This window comes from Lithobates pipiens, unplaced genomic scaffold (assembly GCF_037356315.1).
Source record: "Lithobates pipiens isolate NorthernLeopardFrog02 unplaced genomic scaffold, aLitPip1_a1.2 Scaffold_8, whole genome shotgun sequence".
NCBI classification, from domain to species: domain Eukaryota; kingdom Metazoa; phylum Chordata; class Amphibia; order Anura; family Ranidae; genus Lithobates; species Lithobates pipiens.
Window position 1 is genome coordinate 505,202,363 of NW_027507903.1, and position 18,359 is coordinate 505,220,721.

Below are 18,359 nucleotides of genomic sequence, written 5' to 3' on the forward strand. Positions count from 1 at the left end.
GTATGTTGAAATGCCACTACGTTCGTGTTTGTTGCCTAAAAACTGATCGTGTGTATGCAATACAAACTTACGGCCAACGCCCTTTGTACAAAAGTCCACAGGAAAGTTTGTACAAAGTCCGATCGTGTGTATGGGGCTAAATACATGACAGGTGATATCATTAAGATTTAGCAAAAACAAAAATATTGATCCTTTTTGTGGCCTTTGTTTGTGAGTAGCATACTCCAAGTCACTCTTTTATTTATATGTCCCAGTAATGTGAGTCGAATCACGGTCCATGAAAATGAGAATCAGTTGACTGACTCACCTGTGCTCACACAGGAACTGAGACAGGAAACGCGGTCACTGTACCATGGCGTTCTTCTACTGTTCTAACCCGTCTCAGGTGACAGATAAAGGTGTGTTGTTATTATTACCATTTACCATGTTTATATAGAACCGACCTATTACACAGTACTTTCTATAAAGGATATGTAAGATCTAACGAGTAGGGCGCTTGGATTCCTCCTGTATTGAATCGTATTGGAACTGTACTGTTTGACCTCATGTAGTAAAGCGCTGCGCAAACTGTAGTAAAGTGCTGCGCTATATAAATCTTGTATAATAATAATAATCATATTTCTTTCCTGTCACCGACCAAATAGATTGGCAAGAGAGAGAAGGGAAAATGAATTTCTGCTGACACAAAGAGAGAAAATGGTGACAAGGGTGGGACCTCCAGCAGATTGACAGCCTTGGCTCTGTTGCTGTGTGCTGTGTGGAGGGGGGGGGGGGGGGGGGGGGGGCATGTCTCTTCCCTCTAATCAGCTTTCAGAGCTCTCCTCACGGATGTAACTTCAGCTTTCCTCCCCCTGATTTTTAGAGCTTAGAGATTCTCTGTAAATGCTACACTTTGAATGGACATAGGTGAATCACTTTACTGGGTGTATGTGTGGGTTTACAGCCAAAGTGGTTGTAAACCCTTGCAAATACCCAGTGAAGGGACAGGCCTCTGGTATTACACAGATGAAACAAATCCTCCTATATAAGTTGTACCAGTTTATCTGTAGTCTTGTCTTCATCTGCCCAAAGTGCAGAATTTATACAGCTGTCAGAAAACGGGGGGGGGGGGGGGGAGCTGAAATTACACATTGCAGAGCTCAGTGAGGAGTTCTGAGAGCTGATTGGAGGGAAGGGACTCATTCCCCTTTACATAGCACACAGGAACAGAGCTGAGGCCGTCAATCAGCTGAAGTTACGGACCCTGTCACCTTTTTTTTCTCTTGGTGTTAGGAAGACTTGTCAGAAGTGATTCATGCTGATAGCAGAAGAACCAGGCATTGGACAGAAATTACACTATGGATTGAGACAAGTACACACTATAGAGGGATATGCTTTGTACACATTTCATGTCTTAGGTTTACAACCACATTAAAGGTATTGTACTTTTCCCAAGCGTTTTCATTGTTTTAAAGTGGTAGTAACATCTTATTTTTCACTTGTACCTATGGGTAAGCTTATAATAAGGCTCACTTGTAGGCACTGTGAATATCTTCTCAACTTGGCCTGCATATCAGGTTTTGATGTGTTCATGCAGCCTCTGTATCCACTTCTATGGGGCTGCCCGCATGCAGCATCCGAGGTGGATTCACATGCAGCAGACAGACTCACACTGGAGGATGGGGTGGACTGTTTCTCTGAATTAACCCTTACAAAATCCTTAACATGCATGCACTTAAAGTGGAGTTCCACTTAAAAAACTTACCTGTCCCAGGGTCCAGCGATGTGGGGGAATGAAGCCCCCGCTCATCTCCCCCCTCCTCTCTGCGGCGCCTGCCTAGTCACTGTGGACGCTCGGATGTGGCTTCACAGCCGGGCACGTACTGCACATGCACGAACCGCGCAGCACACCGTGACTGGCCAGGCAATCATCTGAGACCTGTGACATGTCTGAGATGATTCCCGAGAGGGAGGGGGGAAGAGGTGATCTTCCTTCCAGTGCCGCGGTGTGCCGGTGGGAAGTGGGAGCTGGGACCCTCTAAAAAGAGGTTATACGCTCCCCCCCTCCCCCCAAAAAAAATGACATGCTAAATGTGGCATGTCAGAGGGTCACCTCCCTTAAAGCGGAAGTTCCATTTTTGGGTGGAACTCTGCTTTAAAGTGTTACTAAACCCAGGAGCCTGCATTCACTATATCTGGTCTCCCACAGTACACAGAACATGGAAATGCAATTATTTTAGTAAAAACTGCTAAATACCCTCTTTCTGAAGGCAGTATATAGCAGTCTTGTGACTTCTATCGGTGTTTGGCTGATCACTGGTTAAAGCTTTTTGAAGGAGTTTTCATTCTACTCTGAATGTCCTTTGAGGCTGCATGACCCCTGACCCTCTGTCTGGACAGTCCTAGTCTGTTCCAATCGCATGCATCCTCACAAAAAATAAAAAATAAACTAAAATAAAAAACTCTTTAGCAATACAAACCAAACTGAGCATGTGCAGAGTGCTCCCAAGGCTCTGTGCTATCAGGAGATGGATTAGGGACTGTGGAAGAAGGGGAGGATCAGAGAAGACAGGATCAAACAGTCTTTTTTCACAATGCGGAGGATTAACCGCTTAGGTTCCACAGTGAGTATAACAAGCATGCTGTACTGCATATACACACTGATTTAACTGTTGTGGGTTTAGTGACACTTTAACATGAAAGAACACATCTGCTGCTAGGTCCAATTTGCATGTACAACAACAGGTGAGAACGTCAGACACACATAGGGCAGCAGAAGAAATCAATCATTGCCAACGCAGTGGCTTAGTGGTTAGCACTTCTGCTCTTCAGCACTGGGTTCAAATCTTGGTTAGGACACTGTTTACATGTTTTCTTTGTGCTTGTTTGGGTCCCCCCCCCCCCCCCCCACACTCCAAAGACATGTAGGTAGGTTAAATGCTTCCTATAAAAATTGGCCCTAGTATGTGAGATAGATACCTTAAGTCCCATACATACTATTAGATTTTCTGAAGATTTTTGTCTTCAAATTTACCAAAACCATGTAGTGCAAGGGCCTGCCTGATTGCATACAAATTGAAACTCTTAGGGCCGGTTCACACAGCGGGTGATGCGAGGCGACACGACTCGCCTCGCCTCGCTCCCGCAAGTCGCCCCCGTTCTGTACAATGGAACCGTTCTGAGAGGAGCGACTCGAGTCGCTCCGACTCAGAAAAAAGGTTCCTGTACTACTTCTGGGCGACTTCGGGGGCGACTTGCATTGACTTCTATACAGAAGTCCTCTGCAAGTCGCCGCTGAGGTCGCCGCAGGTCGCGGCGAGGCAAGTCGGAGACGCCTCGCCACGCCTGCAGTGTGAACCGGCCCTAAAGGTTTGACCTCCATATTACATGGTTTTGGTAAATCTAAAGACAAAAATCTTCAGAAGATCGAATAGTGTGTATGGGGTCTTAAATTGTAAACTCCTGGAGGGCAGGGACTGGTGTGAATGTGCAATATGTAAAGCACTGTGTAAATTGATGGTGCTATAAAAATACCTGTAATAAATTGCCATACCTTTGAGCATGTTGCAGCTTGGGTTATACAGAACTGGTACACTGTAATGTTTTTTCCCAAATCAGACAATAATTCAATGAGGAATTCTGATACATATGTTAATGCTCGGTCACCAGCCTGCAAACAATACATTTTTAATATACCCTCTAGGGTTCTGAACAATCTCGCCGCATTTTCTACGCCCGCCGCCTGGCTCTACTCTTCCCGCGAGTGTTGTGCTATGCGCTCACAGAGACTCTTGAAAGGGAACATGTGCTAAACGAGACACATAAAGGGGGACCGCCGAGATCTGCTAATACAAAACTCTTTGCACCTGCACTGAATATCCAGAGAGATTAAACCTGCCACATATTCAAAAAGAACAATTCACTTGGGGAAAGCGAAGAAAATCTCACCACATGCGGCCCTCATCAAATTTCCTGAGATTGAAACGCCACCGTTTCACCCTAGTAAAAAAAAAAAATAATAATAATCATAGATGTTCCCCTGTTACATTTTCATCATTTACATTATTATTGAAAATCACTTTAACCGCTTCAGCCCTGGAAGATTTGACCCCCTTCCTGACCAGAGCACTTTTTGCGATTCGGCACTGCGTCGCTTTAACTGACAATTGCGCGGTCATGCGACGTTGCACCCAAACAAAATTGACGTCCTTTTTTCCCTACAAATAGAGATTTCTTTTGGTTGTATTTGATCACCCCTGCGGTTTTTATTTTTTGCGCTATAAACAAAAAAAGAGCGACAATTTTGAAAAAAAATAAAAAAGCACGATTTTTTACATTTTGCTATAATAAATATACCCCAAAAATATATATATATATAAAAAAAAATTTCCTCAATTTAGGCCGATACATATTCTTCTACATATTTTTGGTAAAAAAAATCGCAATAAGCGTATATTGATTGGTTTGCGCAAAAGTTATAGCGTCTACAAGATAGGGCATAGTTTTATGGCATTTTTATTATCTTTTTTTTTACTAGTAATGGCGGCAATCTGCGATTTTTTTTATCAGGACTACGACATTATGGCGGACACGTCGGACAATTTTGACACATTTTTGGAGCCAAAATGGCATCCCAGTCTTAGTCTGTAGGGTTCAATATTGAGTTGGCCCCCCTTGATAATTGCTCCACTTTTACAACTTTTAACTGGAATTTGCTCTTATATATATATAAAACCCTATGTGCTTTCATATCTATCTTATCTATATATAATACACTCTTCAAATGTGCTTTAAAAAATGCATGGTTTTCCCTTTTATGAACAAGAAAATAGTGATGTTATGCTTTTGGGCTGGTATAATCATGCTATGGGGCTGGTATGAATTATTTTCCAGGGCTGGTTATTATTCCCAGTCCAGCCCTGTCTGTCCCTAAATACATATCGGAGTCCTGTCACAGATCCAGTGTTGTCTCTGGCTCAAGCACCGCTCTCCTCTCTTGCTAGTCTCACAGGAGACATTGAGGGTAGCATACGCCATAGGTTCCTGCTGCCAGTCAAACTCCTGTGAGGAGAGAGTGGGGCGTGGCTTGTTGGCGCTGTGTGTGTCTATGGATGCACACAGACTGGCTTGGGAGCACACCAGTATAGCTGCCCCCATAGAAGATATCTTGCTAAGGAGGCACCTGGAGGAAAAAGGAGCAGACAGCATGGTGGGGGACTTCCAGAACAGAAGGTAAGGGGCTGCTCTGTGCAATATTGTTGCACAGAGCCGATAGATATATTTTTTTATTAAAAATGCCAATTAGCCCCTAGTGGGAGCTAAAATGGAATTTCAGTGATTTTTTTTCATCTTTCCATCTATTAAATCCTGCCCCTGTTGTTTTAACGTTGGATAGTAAAACATTTTTTTCTACCAGTAAATACCTTATACAGCCCACTTCCTGTTTCTTGTCCAGAAAAAAAGCCTAGGCTTATGACATCATGCACAGTTCTCTCTCTCACTCTCTGCCAGGAAGGGAGGGGGGGGGGGGGGGTGAGTCATAAGAGGGCCAATGAGAGCTGCAGAGCTGAAGGTGTGTGTCTGTGTAAATCCAGGAAGTGAACAGGCAGCAGCTTCAGCTGCCCACCGTTAAAATTATTGCAGCCAGACTTAGTGGACAGAGATTCCTGCAGCATGTTTGGCAAGTATAGAATCACAGTATATATAAAATAATATGCACAGTGGTTGGAGGGAAGCTTTAGAATGGCAAAGATGTTTTTATTAGAGATTATGTGAGCAGACTGCAGCTCCTCTTTAAAAACTGTTCAGGTAAAAGATCAGTCGCATAGGGTGTGCATTGGTTTCATCCATGGAGTCATCATGGAGTCTTCCAAACTCATATGCCCTGTACACAAGGTCGGAAATTCAGACGGAAAAGGTCAGATCGGATTATATTATCGGAAAATCCGATCGTGTGTGGGCTCTATCAAACTTTTTCCGTCTGAAAAAAATTTGAGAGCAGGATCTAAAATTTTCCTACAAAAAAATCTGATCGGACTTTTTCCGATCGTTTGTAGAGAATTCCGACGGACAAAGTGCCGCGCATGCTCAGATCAAATTACGAGACCAAAGCTATTGGCTACTAGCCTCTACGTAGTCACGTCGTACGAAACGAACGTCACCGCGTTCCGAACGATCAGATTTTCCGACAACTTTGTCCGACCGTGTGTATGCAACATCAGTTTCGGACAAAATCAGTCGGAAAAAAATCTGCCAAATTTTGTGGTCGGAATGTGCGACCGTGTGTACGGGGCAGTAGACTTGTATTTGTGAAAAGGAGCAGTAAAGCACAACCATTGTGTAAAACTGCAGAGCAGGAAGCAGAGCCTGAGTATGTAATGAGCTAATATGACTATCAATACATATTGTACATACAAAGCTTTTATAACATGGTCACATATTGTAATGAATATATACATGTGGTTTGTCTCTATTACATGTATATAAAACATCATAAATATTATAAATTCCCTGTAAATATACAACATTTTCTGTTTCTGAAGAAAATGATGAGTACTTTTTTTTTTTTCCTTTCTCCGAGCTCCTACGTATGTTTTACTAATGCATTCTTGGAATGAAACGGTTTGTGCCAACCTTTGCATTTACCAGGCTAATGTAATTAGGGGGTTCCAGGAAAGTGTTTTTAGATTAATAGTTTCACTATTACGTGACTGATGGAAATGAATGAGCAATTAGTGCAGAGGTGCAAGCAATACCGGGTAAGCCACAGCATTGCAAAAAAAAGAAGTATTATTGAGAATAGTAAAACGCAGAAAGCAAACGCGGCTCGGATGCCAGGAACATCAGCTAAGACAAACAAATGCCATATTGTGTGTAGGAAGAAACCTGAATGGAAAAGGGATTTTAATATTTAGTTGCTGAGCAGGCAGTGAGATTTCTCCGTCACGCTGAAACAGGTGAAAGTGCTGATCCTGCGTGTGTGTCGCTTTGAAAAAGAGCCTGGCAACCAAATGTGTACTTTAAAAGCCATTTAAGATAAAAAGAGGGGGAAAAAAAGAACACTGTAGCTAGGCAACCTTTATAGTTAGTTGGAAGCTGGATCATTTTATGTGTGCATACCTCCTAACACTTTAGGCTGGGTTCACACCATTGTGAATTGGATACGAGATCCCTGTATCCAATTCGCAATAGCAGGAGATTTTGCCCGACTCTCTGTGGAGCCCATTCACATATCTCCGCAGCGGGTCCGGTGTGTTTTGCAGAAAACCGCTGTACGTCTTTTGGTCTGTTTCAGGTCCGAATTCAGCCCAAAAATTCGGGCTGAAATCGGACCTGAAACGGTGAACCAGGACACACCGGACCCCTGCTGGGATCCGCATGCGGCTCGCCTTAACCACTTCCAGACTGCCCGCCGCTGTTTTACGTGATGAATTTGAAGGAGGATATCGTTGTTAAGGCAGCAGCTAGCTGTCGTAACCCCGGTAATCTCTTCTTCTGCGGGCGGTCCACTTTCTGATAAGAGTGATCTCTGTGGCGGATTCGCTGCAAGATCACTTTAATCGGCAGCGGGAGAGGGCTCCCCCTTCCCCCACGATCCGGTGCCTTCCGCCGCTTACCAGAGCCACCGGCAGCGGCGGAGGCGATCGTGTCTGTCCCCTGCCTGGGTGTGGAGACAAGTGAGGGGAAGATATATATATATCCATATCACTGCAGGGCGGAAGTGACGTCAAAACGTCACTTCCGCCCATAGCTCTTAAAGGGACATTTAAAAAAATAATAATTTAAATAACACTTTTTTTTTATTATTGCATTTTAATGTAAATATGAGATCTGAGGACTTTTGACCCCAGATCTTATATTTAAGAGGTCCTGTCATGCTTTTTTTCTATTACAAGGGATGTTTACATTCCTTGTAATAGGAATAAAAGTGACATCTTTTTTTTTTTCAAAAACGCGTCCCTTCCCGACGAGCTTGTGTGCAGAAGCGAACGCATATGTGACTAGCGCCCGCATATAAAAACGGTGTTCAAGCCACACATGTGAGGTATCACCGCGATCGGTAGAGCGAGAGCAATAATTCTACTCCTCTGTAACTTAAAACATGCAACCTGTAGAATTTTTTAAACGTCCACTATGGAGATTTTTAAGGGTAAAAGTTTATCGCCATTCCACAAGCGGCGCAATTTTGAAGCGTGACATTTTGGGTATCAATTTACTCAAAAAAGTGTATTTTTTACAAAAAAAAGTGCGCTTTTAAGACCGCTGCGCAAATACGGTGTGACAGAAAGTACTGCATCGACTGCCATTTTATTCTCTAAGATGTTATAAAAAAATGTATAATGTTTGGGGTTCTAAGTAATTTTCTAGCCTGCGTCAGTCATTTGTGAACCCAGGCAGTAACTGTACAGACAACAGGATTGTCATGATTGTGCCTGATCCAGCATCTCAGTGCAGGAAGTAGATGATGTCTCTGGATGATGCCTAAACAAATATGGTGCTGTCTTGGAGACCAAATCACTTGAATCACATTGTCAAGAGGAGTACTGTGATCACTGTAGGAGGTAATAAATTCTTGCAAAGGGTACACTTACACAGTACTTAGCATGCATGTAGTTAACGTAAAAAATATCACCCGGTAGGTCCACTTTAAAATAAACTTGATACAAAACTGAGCAGTTCAAACTGAGAATATGCTGAAAATAAGAATATCGAAACTGCAAGTTCAAATAATCTGAAGATTCAGAGGTAGAGACAGGTGAAGGTGTCTCCAAAACTTGAATTCTACTTTTAAAGGCTGAACTAGGCCCACGCCTCGTATGTCTTCCAATTTATAGTAAAAGTCAGCAGCTGACTTCTGTACGCGTTTCACACAGTTATGATTCCTCAGGAGAGATGGAATGAATATCAGATGTAATATCTGAAAGAAGAAATAATGTAGCCACTAGGTAAAAAAATTGTCCCCATGATGGATATTCTACTGGATGTACCTATGGCAGTGATGGCGAACCTTGGCACCCCAGATATTTTGGAACTACATTTCTCATGATGCTCCTGCACTTTGCAGTGTAGTGGAGCATCATGGGAAATGTAGTTACAAAACATCTGGGGTGCCAAGGTTCGCCATCACTGGTCTATGGTTTAAACCAGGAGCTTTCACTGAAGGTGTGGATGGAGCTAGGAACCTTTGGAGAAGCTGTACTGCTTGGGTTGGCTCAGCTTCAGGGAGGTAAGTCGGCAGTACTGCTTGGGAAGGGGGCAAACAGGGCAAACCCAACAGCAGGACAGCAGGTGGAAGGGGGCGCAGATACAAGAACAGATACTCCTGCAGCACAGCCAGAAGGAGAAAGCCGACAGTACTGTAGGGGAATCCACAAGGCAGTAGTCACCAGGCAGTACAGCTGGCCCCCCTGCTCGGAAGGTGCTCGGGGTCCACTTTTGAACTGATGGGGCCTGGGCCCAGTGCAGGAGGACCAGCTGTACTGCCTTATCATCGGCTCTGGTTATAACCCCAGTCAATTTTCTTTCACCATCTGTGTCCCATTGCAGAGGTTTCCCTTCACTTCCTGTCCCATAGCCAAACAGAATGTAAGGGGAAATCCCTGAAAATTAGGGGAATTTTCTTGGGGACCCCCAGGTCACCAGAACTAGCATCCCCATTGGAAGATTTCCCCTCTATTACTTTTCTGGGGACAACCCAAAATTTGGGATTTTCTTTTACTTTCACATTTAATGATAATGGTAAAATGGACAAATAGAGAGGGTGAATCTCCCTAATGGGTCACCGCAATAAAAACTGCCAAGTGTTCTAATCCATCTCCACTCTATTCAGAACTAAAAAAAAAAATGTTTTCTTTAATTATACTTTAAGCCCCCATTCACACCGGTGCTACTTGTCATGCGATTTGACAGGTCCAAATCGCGTGACAAGTCGCACCCTATTGTCGGAAATGGAACTGTTCAAATTGGTGTGATGCTAACTTTGCTGTGCCTCACCGTTTTGAGGTGTGAGGCAGCAGTGCGATCTGTCACCAGCTGCGTCCACCAGATACAACCGATGACTAATCACTGTACCGACCCGCTGCTGGTACCATGTGACAGTCGTAACCAATCACAGCAGGTCACATGACAGTTGTAAAAAATAGATGGCTTCCTCTCAAGCCATCCATTGTGTACTATTGTGTTGCTAGCTGCTGTGATTGGTCACAGTGATCACATAATACAAATTGGGCCAATCACGGCCCATCTGAGCCATGTGATCAGCTGTGACAAATCACAGCTAATCACAACAAAAGAAATTGAATGAATCAATTTCATTCAGTAAAATGCTTGCATATAACAATTACATTTATTGCTAGATGCAAATATAATGTGTTAAAAAACAAAACAAAAATCTACCAATCAATTCCCTTAGAGAAGTTCACTGTTACTATGGTAACATTATATTGCTCTGGTCAAAGTGTGTTAAAAAAATACATAAAAAGGGAAAAAAATATAATATAAAAAAAAAATGATTAATATTTTTTTTTTTTGTACTGTCACCAGTCAGTGTCCCTCATCACCACCACTCCTGTTATATGATGATGCTGTACTGCACTGGTGACACTATGTAAAAATATATATATATTTTTGCAGTCTTCCTTTTCCAAACAATTATGACAAACAATGACAACTTCAAAAAACTTGCCATGCCTCTTAATAAATACCTTGGACTGTCTACTTTCCAAAAAGGGCTAATTTAGGGATATCTATATAATATATACTGATTTGGGGTATTTTCACCAACGAAATGTAGCAGAATAAATTTTGGCCTAAATTCATGAAGAAAGAAGTTTGTTTTCAACATTTTATACCAGAAAGCAAAGAAAAAAAACAGCGGTGATTAAATACCACCAAAAGAAAGCTCTATTTCTGTAAACAAAATACTAAAAATCTTGTTTGTATACAGTGTTTCGTGACCATGCAGTTGTCATTCAAAGTGGGACAGAGCTGAAAGCTGAAAATTGGCCTGGGCAGGAAGGGGGTAAAAATGCCCAGTATTAAAGTGGTTAAAACAGAAATGAAAGGCAAAACATTTTTATATAATATATAAAAAATATATAAATACTTTTTTATAAGGGATTACATTTCCTCTGATCTCAGCTGTATAAGAGCAAGGGGGAGGAGAAGCAACAGTACAATGGACTTCCAGTTACAGGCTGTGTGTGGGGGGGGGGGGGGTGCTAGGTCAAGTCTGATCATTGAAGGAGAGCAGGCTGAGTTCCCAGCACAGCTAGAGAACTGACCACACTTAGCTCTCCTGCTTAATGTGGTCAGTGTTTAACCACTACAGATTCGCGCTATTGCCAAATGACGGCATTAGCGCGGACCTACATTTCCGGGACTACGTCTATTGACGTCGTCCCGGTTACGAGCGGCCTGCGCGCCCCCTGAGGGGCGCGCGCGGCGCGCTCTGTGATCCGTGAGACTCGCCTGATCACCGATCCGTGTAAGGGGTCGATCCCGACCCCTTATCACGTGATCAGCTGTCAGCCAATGACAGCTGATCATGTGATAGAACGGTAATCGGCTATTATTCCTCCTCGCGCTGACAGCGGCGGCCGTGATCGGGACATCACGCTATTATTCCTCCTCGCGCTGACACCGGCGGCCGTGATCGGGACATCAGTCCCGATCACGGCCATCAATACAAGGGACCACCTGCCACCTGCCTGTGCCCACCTGCCTCCCGCAGTGCCATCCTGAAGTAAAATAAAAGCAAAAGTAAGTGCCCCCCGTCAGTGCCCCCCGTCAGTGCCCCCCGTCAGTGCCCATAGTGCCCACAGTGCCACCCACAGTGCCACCCCACAGTGCCACCCACAGTGCCACCCACAGTGCCACCCAATCTGCCTCAAAGTTGCTGCACCCCAGTGCCGCCCATCAGTGCCCAGCAGTGCCGCCCATCTGTGCCCAGCAGTGCCGCCCATCAGTGCCCAGCAGTGCCACCTATCAGAGCCACCTATCAGTGCCACCTATCAGTGCCCATCAGTCCCATCTATCTGTGGTACCTATCAGTGCCCATCCGTGCCACCCATCCGTGGCACTTATCCGTGCCACCCATCCGTGCCATCTTATCTGTGCCCATCTTTGCCCATCAGTGCCGCCTTATCTGTGCCCATCGGTGCCGCCTTATCTGTGCCTATTAGTGCCGCCTTAACTATGCCTATCAGTGCCCACCGATCACTATCAGTGCCCACCAAAAAAGATGCAAAAAAAAAAAAATCATGTTTTAATAGTTTGTTATAAAATTTTGCAAACGGGTCATTTTTCTCCTTCATTGAAGTGCGCTGATTAGGCGGCACTGATAGGCTGCATTGGTGGGCACTGATGGGCTGCATTGGTGGGCACGCTATCAGTGCCCACCAATGCAGCCCATCAGTGCCCACCAATGCAGCCCATCACTGCCCACCAATGCAGCCTATCAGTGCCGCCTAATCAGCGCACTTCAATGAAGGAGAAAAATGACCCGTTTGCAAAATTTTATAACAAACTATTAAAACATGATTTTTTTTTTTTTGCATCTTTTTTTGTTTGTTTAGCAAAAAATAAAACTCCGAGCTGTAACTAAATACCACCAAAAGAAAGCTCTATTTGTGGGAAAAAAATGATAAAAATTTCATTTGGGTACAGTGTTGTATGACCGCGTAATTGTCACTCAAAGTGCATCAGCGCTGAAAGCTGAAAATTGGTCTGGGACTGAGGGGGGTTTAAGTGCCCAGTAAGCAAGTGGTTAATAGGAAAGTAAGGGGACTAGCAGGAATGTCAGGGATTTCACACAAAGGAAGCAATACAAAGAGAAAAGGATACTTTCTCATGCAAGTATATGGCACAGCAGACACATATCAGAAAAGTGTTGGGGTAAAAAACGCTTTAAATGGTTGAAAACCCTGTTACACCACTTGTACCTACAGGTAAGCCTATAATAGAGCTTACCTGTAGGTACTTTAAATATCTCCTAAACCTGCACGGTATATTTACCATATATGATAGCGCCGACTTCATCGGGGCATGCGCACTAAAGAAACGGCTAGATTGTGCATGCGCAGGAGTGATGTCATTGTGGCTCCGGCCAATCACAGCCTCGGAGCCCGCAAACCCAGAAATAACTCCAAGAGACATGTCGCTGGTCACAGCGGTGTGCGAGACCACTGCAACAGCTTCGATCTAAATTAAGTATTTGATAATGAGCTAGTTTCGGATGCATACTAGCTCATTATGCCTTTGTCTTCTGTATTTTTTATTTTTTTTTCATATGGGTTTACAACCACTTTAAGGTACGAGAGAAAGCCCTGTGTAACCTCCAAATGAATAGTCCCTCTCTGACCCAGTGCTGGGCTCCTGAGTGACCAATTTCTAAGCACCAGAGCTGTAACTTGGGAGGAAGGTCATTGAAGCACCTGCTCCATGGCATCTGGTAGCCAAATGGAACTGTGGGACTTTGAAGATCTAAAAGGGGTTCTAAACCTAGTAACAGTATTTTAATTTTCACCCGTGTACCATTTGGGCAGGAAATTCCCCTTACTTCCCGTTTGGACACCTGTTCAGATTTTCCCCTCACTTTCTGTTAGCTAGACAGGAAGAAAGAAACCAAATAGGTACAGACAGCAATAGAATGCTGACCCTTTACCAGAGCTGGGACAAGGCCATTCAGTGCCCAGGGCAAAGATGCCAAACTGTGCCCCCTCCTTACATTAGGGTTAGGGTTGGGGTTCCCCCATCCCTGCAACAAACCATCCCTCCTGCCCACCTCTTGTCCCGGCCTGCCCTTTTACCACTTATTTCCAAAAATACAAAGAAAGAATTTAATTGTAGTGAACTTTATTAGTGGATAATTATAATAAGATTTCTGTCTAGTAGCACTAGAGTAGTCGGTTTGAATCCCGACCACGGCACAATCTGCATGGAGTTTGCATGTTCTCCCTATGTGGGTTTCCCTCCGGGTACTCTGGTTTTCTCCCACACTCCAAAGACATGCTCGTAGGTTAATTGGCCCTAGTATATGTTTATGAATGTGAGTTAGGGACCTTAGAATGTAAGCTCCTTAAAGTGGCATTAACCACTTCCTGCCACCATATAGCAAAATGACGGCCAGAAAGTGGTTGTATTATCCTGACTGGATGTCATATGACGCCCAGCAGGATAAGCCGCTAGCATGCGCCCAGGGGGGCCACGTTCGGTGGTGTGATATGTCAGTCTGACAAACTGCCTCTCTGACCTAGGTAGAGAGCCTATGACGTAGGCTCTTTACCATGTAATTAACTGTGTCCAATCACAGCTCATCACAGGGTAACCAGGAAGTGCCGTTTATCAGCTTTTCCTCTATTCGCGCTGACAGGCGCAAGCAGAGGAGAGCTGATCGGCTGCTCTCCTGATGGGTGGGGTTGTCTGAACTGATCACTGATAATCAGCACATTGATTATCGGTGCAGACCCATCGAGGATGCCCACTGGAGACCATCAGGAATGCCCACTAGAGCCCACCAGGGATGCCAATCAGTGCACCTTAGGGATTGCACTCTGTGCCCATCAGTGATGCCTGTCAGTGCCTCCTGATCATTGCTGCCTATCAGCGCCATCCATCAGTGCCGCCCATCAGTGCCACCTATATGTGACCATCAGTGACATCTATGAGTGTCTATCAGTGCCACCTATCAGTGCCCATCAGTGCCGTCTATCAGTGTCCATCAGTGCTGCCTATCAGTGTCCATCAGTGCTGCGTATAAGTGCTTCATCATCAGTGCCACCTCATCAATGCCAATCAGTACTGCCTCATGCGTGCCCATCAGTGCAGCATTATGAGTGAAGGAGAAAACGTACTTATTTACAAAGTTTTGTAATAGAATTTTTTTTTATTTGTAGCGCATAAAAAGTTCTATTTGTGGGAAAACAATTCTAATTTTTAATATATATTATTATAAAAAAAAATGTGGGTACAGTGTTGCATGACCGCACAATTGTCATTCAAAATGCGACAGCACTGAAAGGTGAAAATTGGACTGGGCAGGAAGGGGTGAGAGTACCCTGTATTTGAGTGGTTAAAGTTTTTTTTTTAATAACAAACAAACATGTTATATTTACCTGATTTGTGCATTGATTTTGCACAGAGCAGCCCCAGTCCTCCTCTTCTCTGGTCCCTCGCTGGCGCCCCTGGCCTCTCCCTCCTGCCTAGTGCCCCTAGAGTAAGCAGCTTGCTTTGGGGGCACCTGAGCAGGCTCGTTCCCAAGTGTCCGTTCACACACAGAGCACAGCTTGGCCCCTCCCCTGCTCTCTCCTCATTGGCTCACTGGCTGTGATTGACAGTAGGGGAAGCCAAAGGCAATGAGGAGGGAAAGACCCGGGAGAGCCAAGGCTCTCGTGCACATCACTGGATCGAGATGGGGCTCAGGTAAGTATTGGGGGGGGGGGGGGGGCTGCTGCACACAGAAGATTTTTCATCTGCATGCATAGAATGCATGAAGGTAAAAAAAACTTGAGCCTTTACAACCACTTTAATAGCAGGGACTGATGTGAATGCATAATATACTGTATATGTAAAGAGCTGTGCAAACTGACAGCACTATATAGGTAGCTGTAATAATAATTGTTATATAATGAGGTATATAGATAGATAAATAATTGTAGTATAGATGGATGATGTGAGACAGATAAGCACACTTGATGATAGTTATTAAGTGATACAGAGAGACAGATGGATGAACTTAAGGAAGGAAGTGAGGATGGATGAAGACTGAGAGACAGATAAAGTGATAAATAGATAATTGATAGATGGATGACGAGAGAGAGATAGATAGATAAAGTGGACTTGGGGATAGTTTTGAAGAGATAGAAGGATGGATAAAGGAAGACATAATGAATAGATTGATAGATAGATATTGCCTGGGTCATAGTGGTGCTATTACAATTTGATATCTAGATCTCTTAAAAAAACATTACAGTAACAGCTGTCCTTTCATATCTGTCATTACTCATTACTGGCGCTCGCTGACAACACCGCGGTCCGACGTAGTAAGCAAACATTCACTATATTGCAGCTTACCAACTCTTATGCCATGTACACACGACCGGTTTTCCCATCGGAATAAACTCTGAAGGTTTTTCTGACAGAATTCCGCTGAAGCTGTCTTGCGTACACACGATCACACCAAATTCCGACCACCAAGAACGCGGTGACGTACAACACGTACGACGGGTCTAGAAAAAGGAAGTTCAATAGCCAGTAGCCAATAGCTTCCATCTCGTACTTTTTTCAGAGCATGCGTCGTTTTTGGTACTTTGGAACAGCATACAGATGAGCGATTTTCCCGATAAGAAATTGGTTCAGTCGGAAAAATATAGAACATGTTCTTTTTCTAGGTCCGTCAGAATTCTCAACGTAAAAAGTCCAATGGGGCATACACATGATCGGAAAATACGATGAAAAGCTCCCGTCTGACTTTTTCTGTCCGAAATTCCGACCGTGTGTATGGGGCATTAGAAATGATGGCTGCAATAGTTTTCTGTTATACTCTACTTTCTTATATTTTCATCTGGTGATCCAGTAAGCCTATTGTATTGTAGAATAAGCACTCCAGCAGAATGTATCAGTTACAGAGTTGAGACAAACCATTTAACACTGACATTTATTTATGTAAAACCTTCATCCCAAAAGAAAAAAAATGCTTTTCAGCTTCATTAGTGTATCTAAATCTGCTAGTACATCTAACACACCCCTCCCACAGACTGACAATGCTGCTATCCAAAGAGGCTCCCTGTGCTCCTTCATGCAGTGTGGGGGCACTCTAAGCCCTTGTACACACGGTCGGACATTCCGACAACTAAATCCATTGGATTTTGTCCGACGGATTTTGTCCGAAACTGGTGTTGCATACACACGGTCGGACAAAGTTGTCGGAAAATCCGATTGTTCGTAACGTGATGACGTTATTTAGTTACGACGGGACTACGTTCAGGCTAGTAGCCAATAGCTTTGGTCTAGGAATTTGATCTGAGCATGCGTGGCACTTTGTCCGATCGGAATTCTCTACAAACGATTGGACAAAGTCCAATCGGATCATGTTGTCGGAAAATTTTATAGCCCAGCTCTAAAACGTTGTCAGTCGGATATTCCGATGGAAACAGTCCGATGGAGCCCACACACGGTCGGATTATCTGACAACAAGGTCCGATCGGACATTTTCCGTCAGAATGTGCGACCGTGTGTACAAGGGCTTATATAGGAGGTGTATTACTGAGAGATCACCAGGTGAAAACAGAGGGGGGAAAAGCCTAAAAAAAGAAAGCAAATGCAGCCCCCACCTCTAAGGATTGGTAAGCTGCAATATATTACATTTTTGGTTTGGGGTTTATTACGACATTTATCTTTATCGTACATACATAGGTGTGGATAGCGACATTGCCAAATAAAATTTCTTATATGAAAGCCCAAAGAGCTACCTATATGTATAAATAAGCCCATCTTGTTCAGTGTTTCAGCCCCCCGGAGCGTGGCGATACAACACACAGTAGATAACACAGTCACAACGAATCCTCTGGGAATCAGCGGCTCGTTGTAACAGAGGAAGTGGCTGCGATGAGAATGGTGCATTCAGGAACTTGTCGAGATGACTTAATTCACAGTCTGTTCTCTCCTGACACATTGTGTAACAGAACACTGGGGGTTTGTGTAGGAGGCCGGGGGAGGAATGCGCTGCTGACTAGTGGCACTTTGCTGACATTTGTGTGTTTGTCTTCTCGACAACAAGAAAAGTGGGGGAATCCTGAATCACCAAACTGCTCTTTTTCCCCCCTTTTTTATTTTATTTTAGAAACCCCGGCGTGGGCGGTAAAAGTGACTCAGTGATTTCCATTCACTTTCAACAGAGGACGGCTCGCGGCGTTTACAGACGGCACGTCAAGATCGCCCAGCTCTGAATACCTCAAAGGATTCATTCACATTTATGATGGAGTAGAGCATAAAGGAAGATTGTATCAGTCCGTCGTCTATTGCTTGAGCAGTCATTGATGCTAATCGGCGGGAACAATAAGTCAAACTGCCGACTTACAGCAGATATAAAAGACACAAATTAATTCAGCTCTGCAGTCAGTAATATATCATTAAATTTATTTTTCTGAAATACAAAGCAGTGTACCTACCTGAATTTGACCTGGTACAGGTCTTACAGGCCCCTGTGTGGCAGAGCTCAGGCTGGGGAGGGAGAAGCAGCACAAGTTGTGGGGAAAGAAACCTGCTGATAGGAGGAGAGAGCAGAGTGACAGTGAGATGATCTTGAGTAGATCACTCTGCTGCTTTTTCTTTCACTGTCCAGTCACAGACTGAGGAAGAAGGACAGGTTCTGCAAGTGTAGA

The 18,359-nt window shown here is 44.0% G+C and overlaps 1 long non-coding RNA gene across 1 annotated transcript; it reads left to right on the forward strand.

The window, feature by feature from the left end:
• The first annotated feature begins 281 nt into the window (after positions 1 to 281).
• LOC143963413 (uncharacterized) lies at positions 282 to 18,133 on the forward strand. Its single transcript, XR_013270956.1, has 2 exons — positions 282 to 398; positions 17,819 to 18,133. It is a non-coding gene; the product is annotated as an uncharacterized LOC143963413 (long non-coding RNA).
• The last annotated feature ends 226 nt before the right edge of the window (positions 18,134 to 18,359 follow it).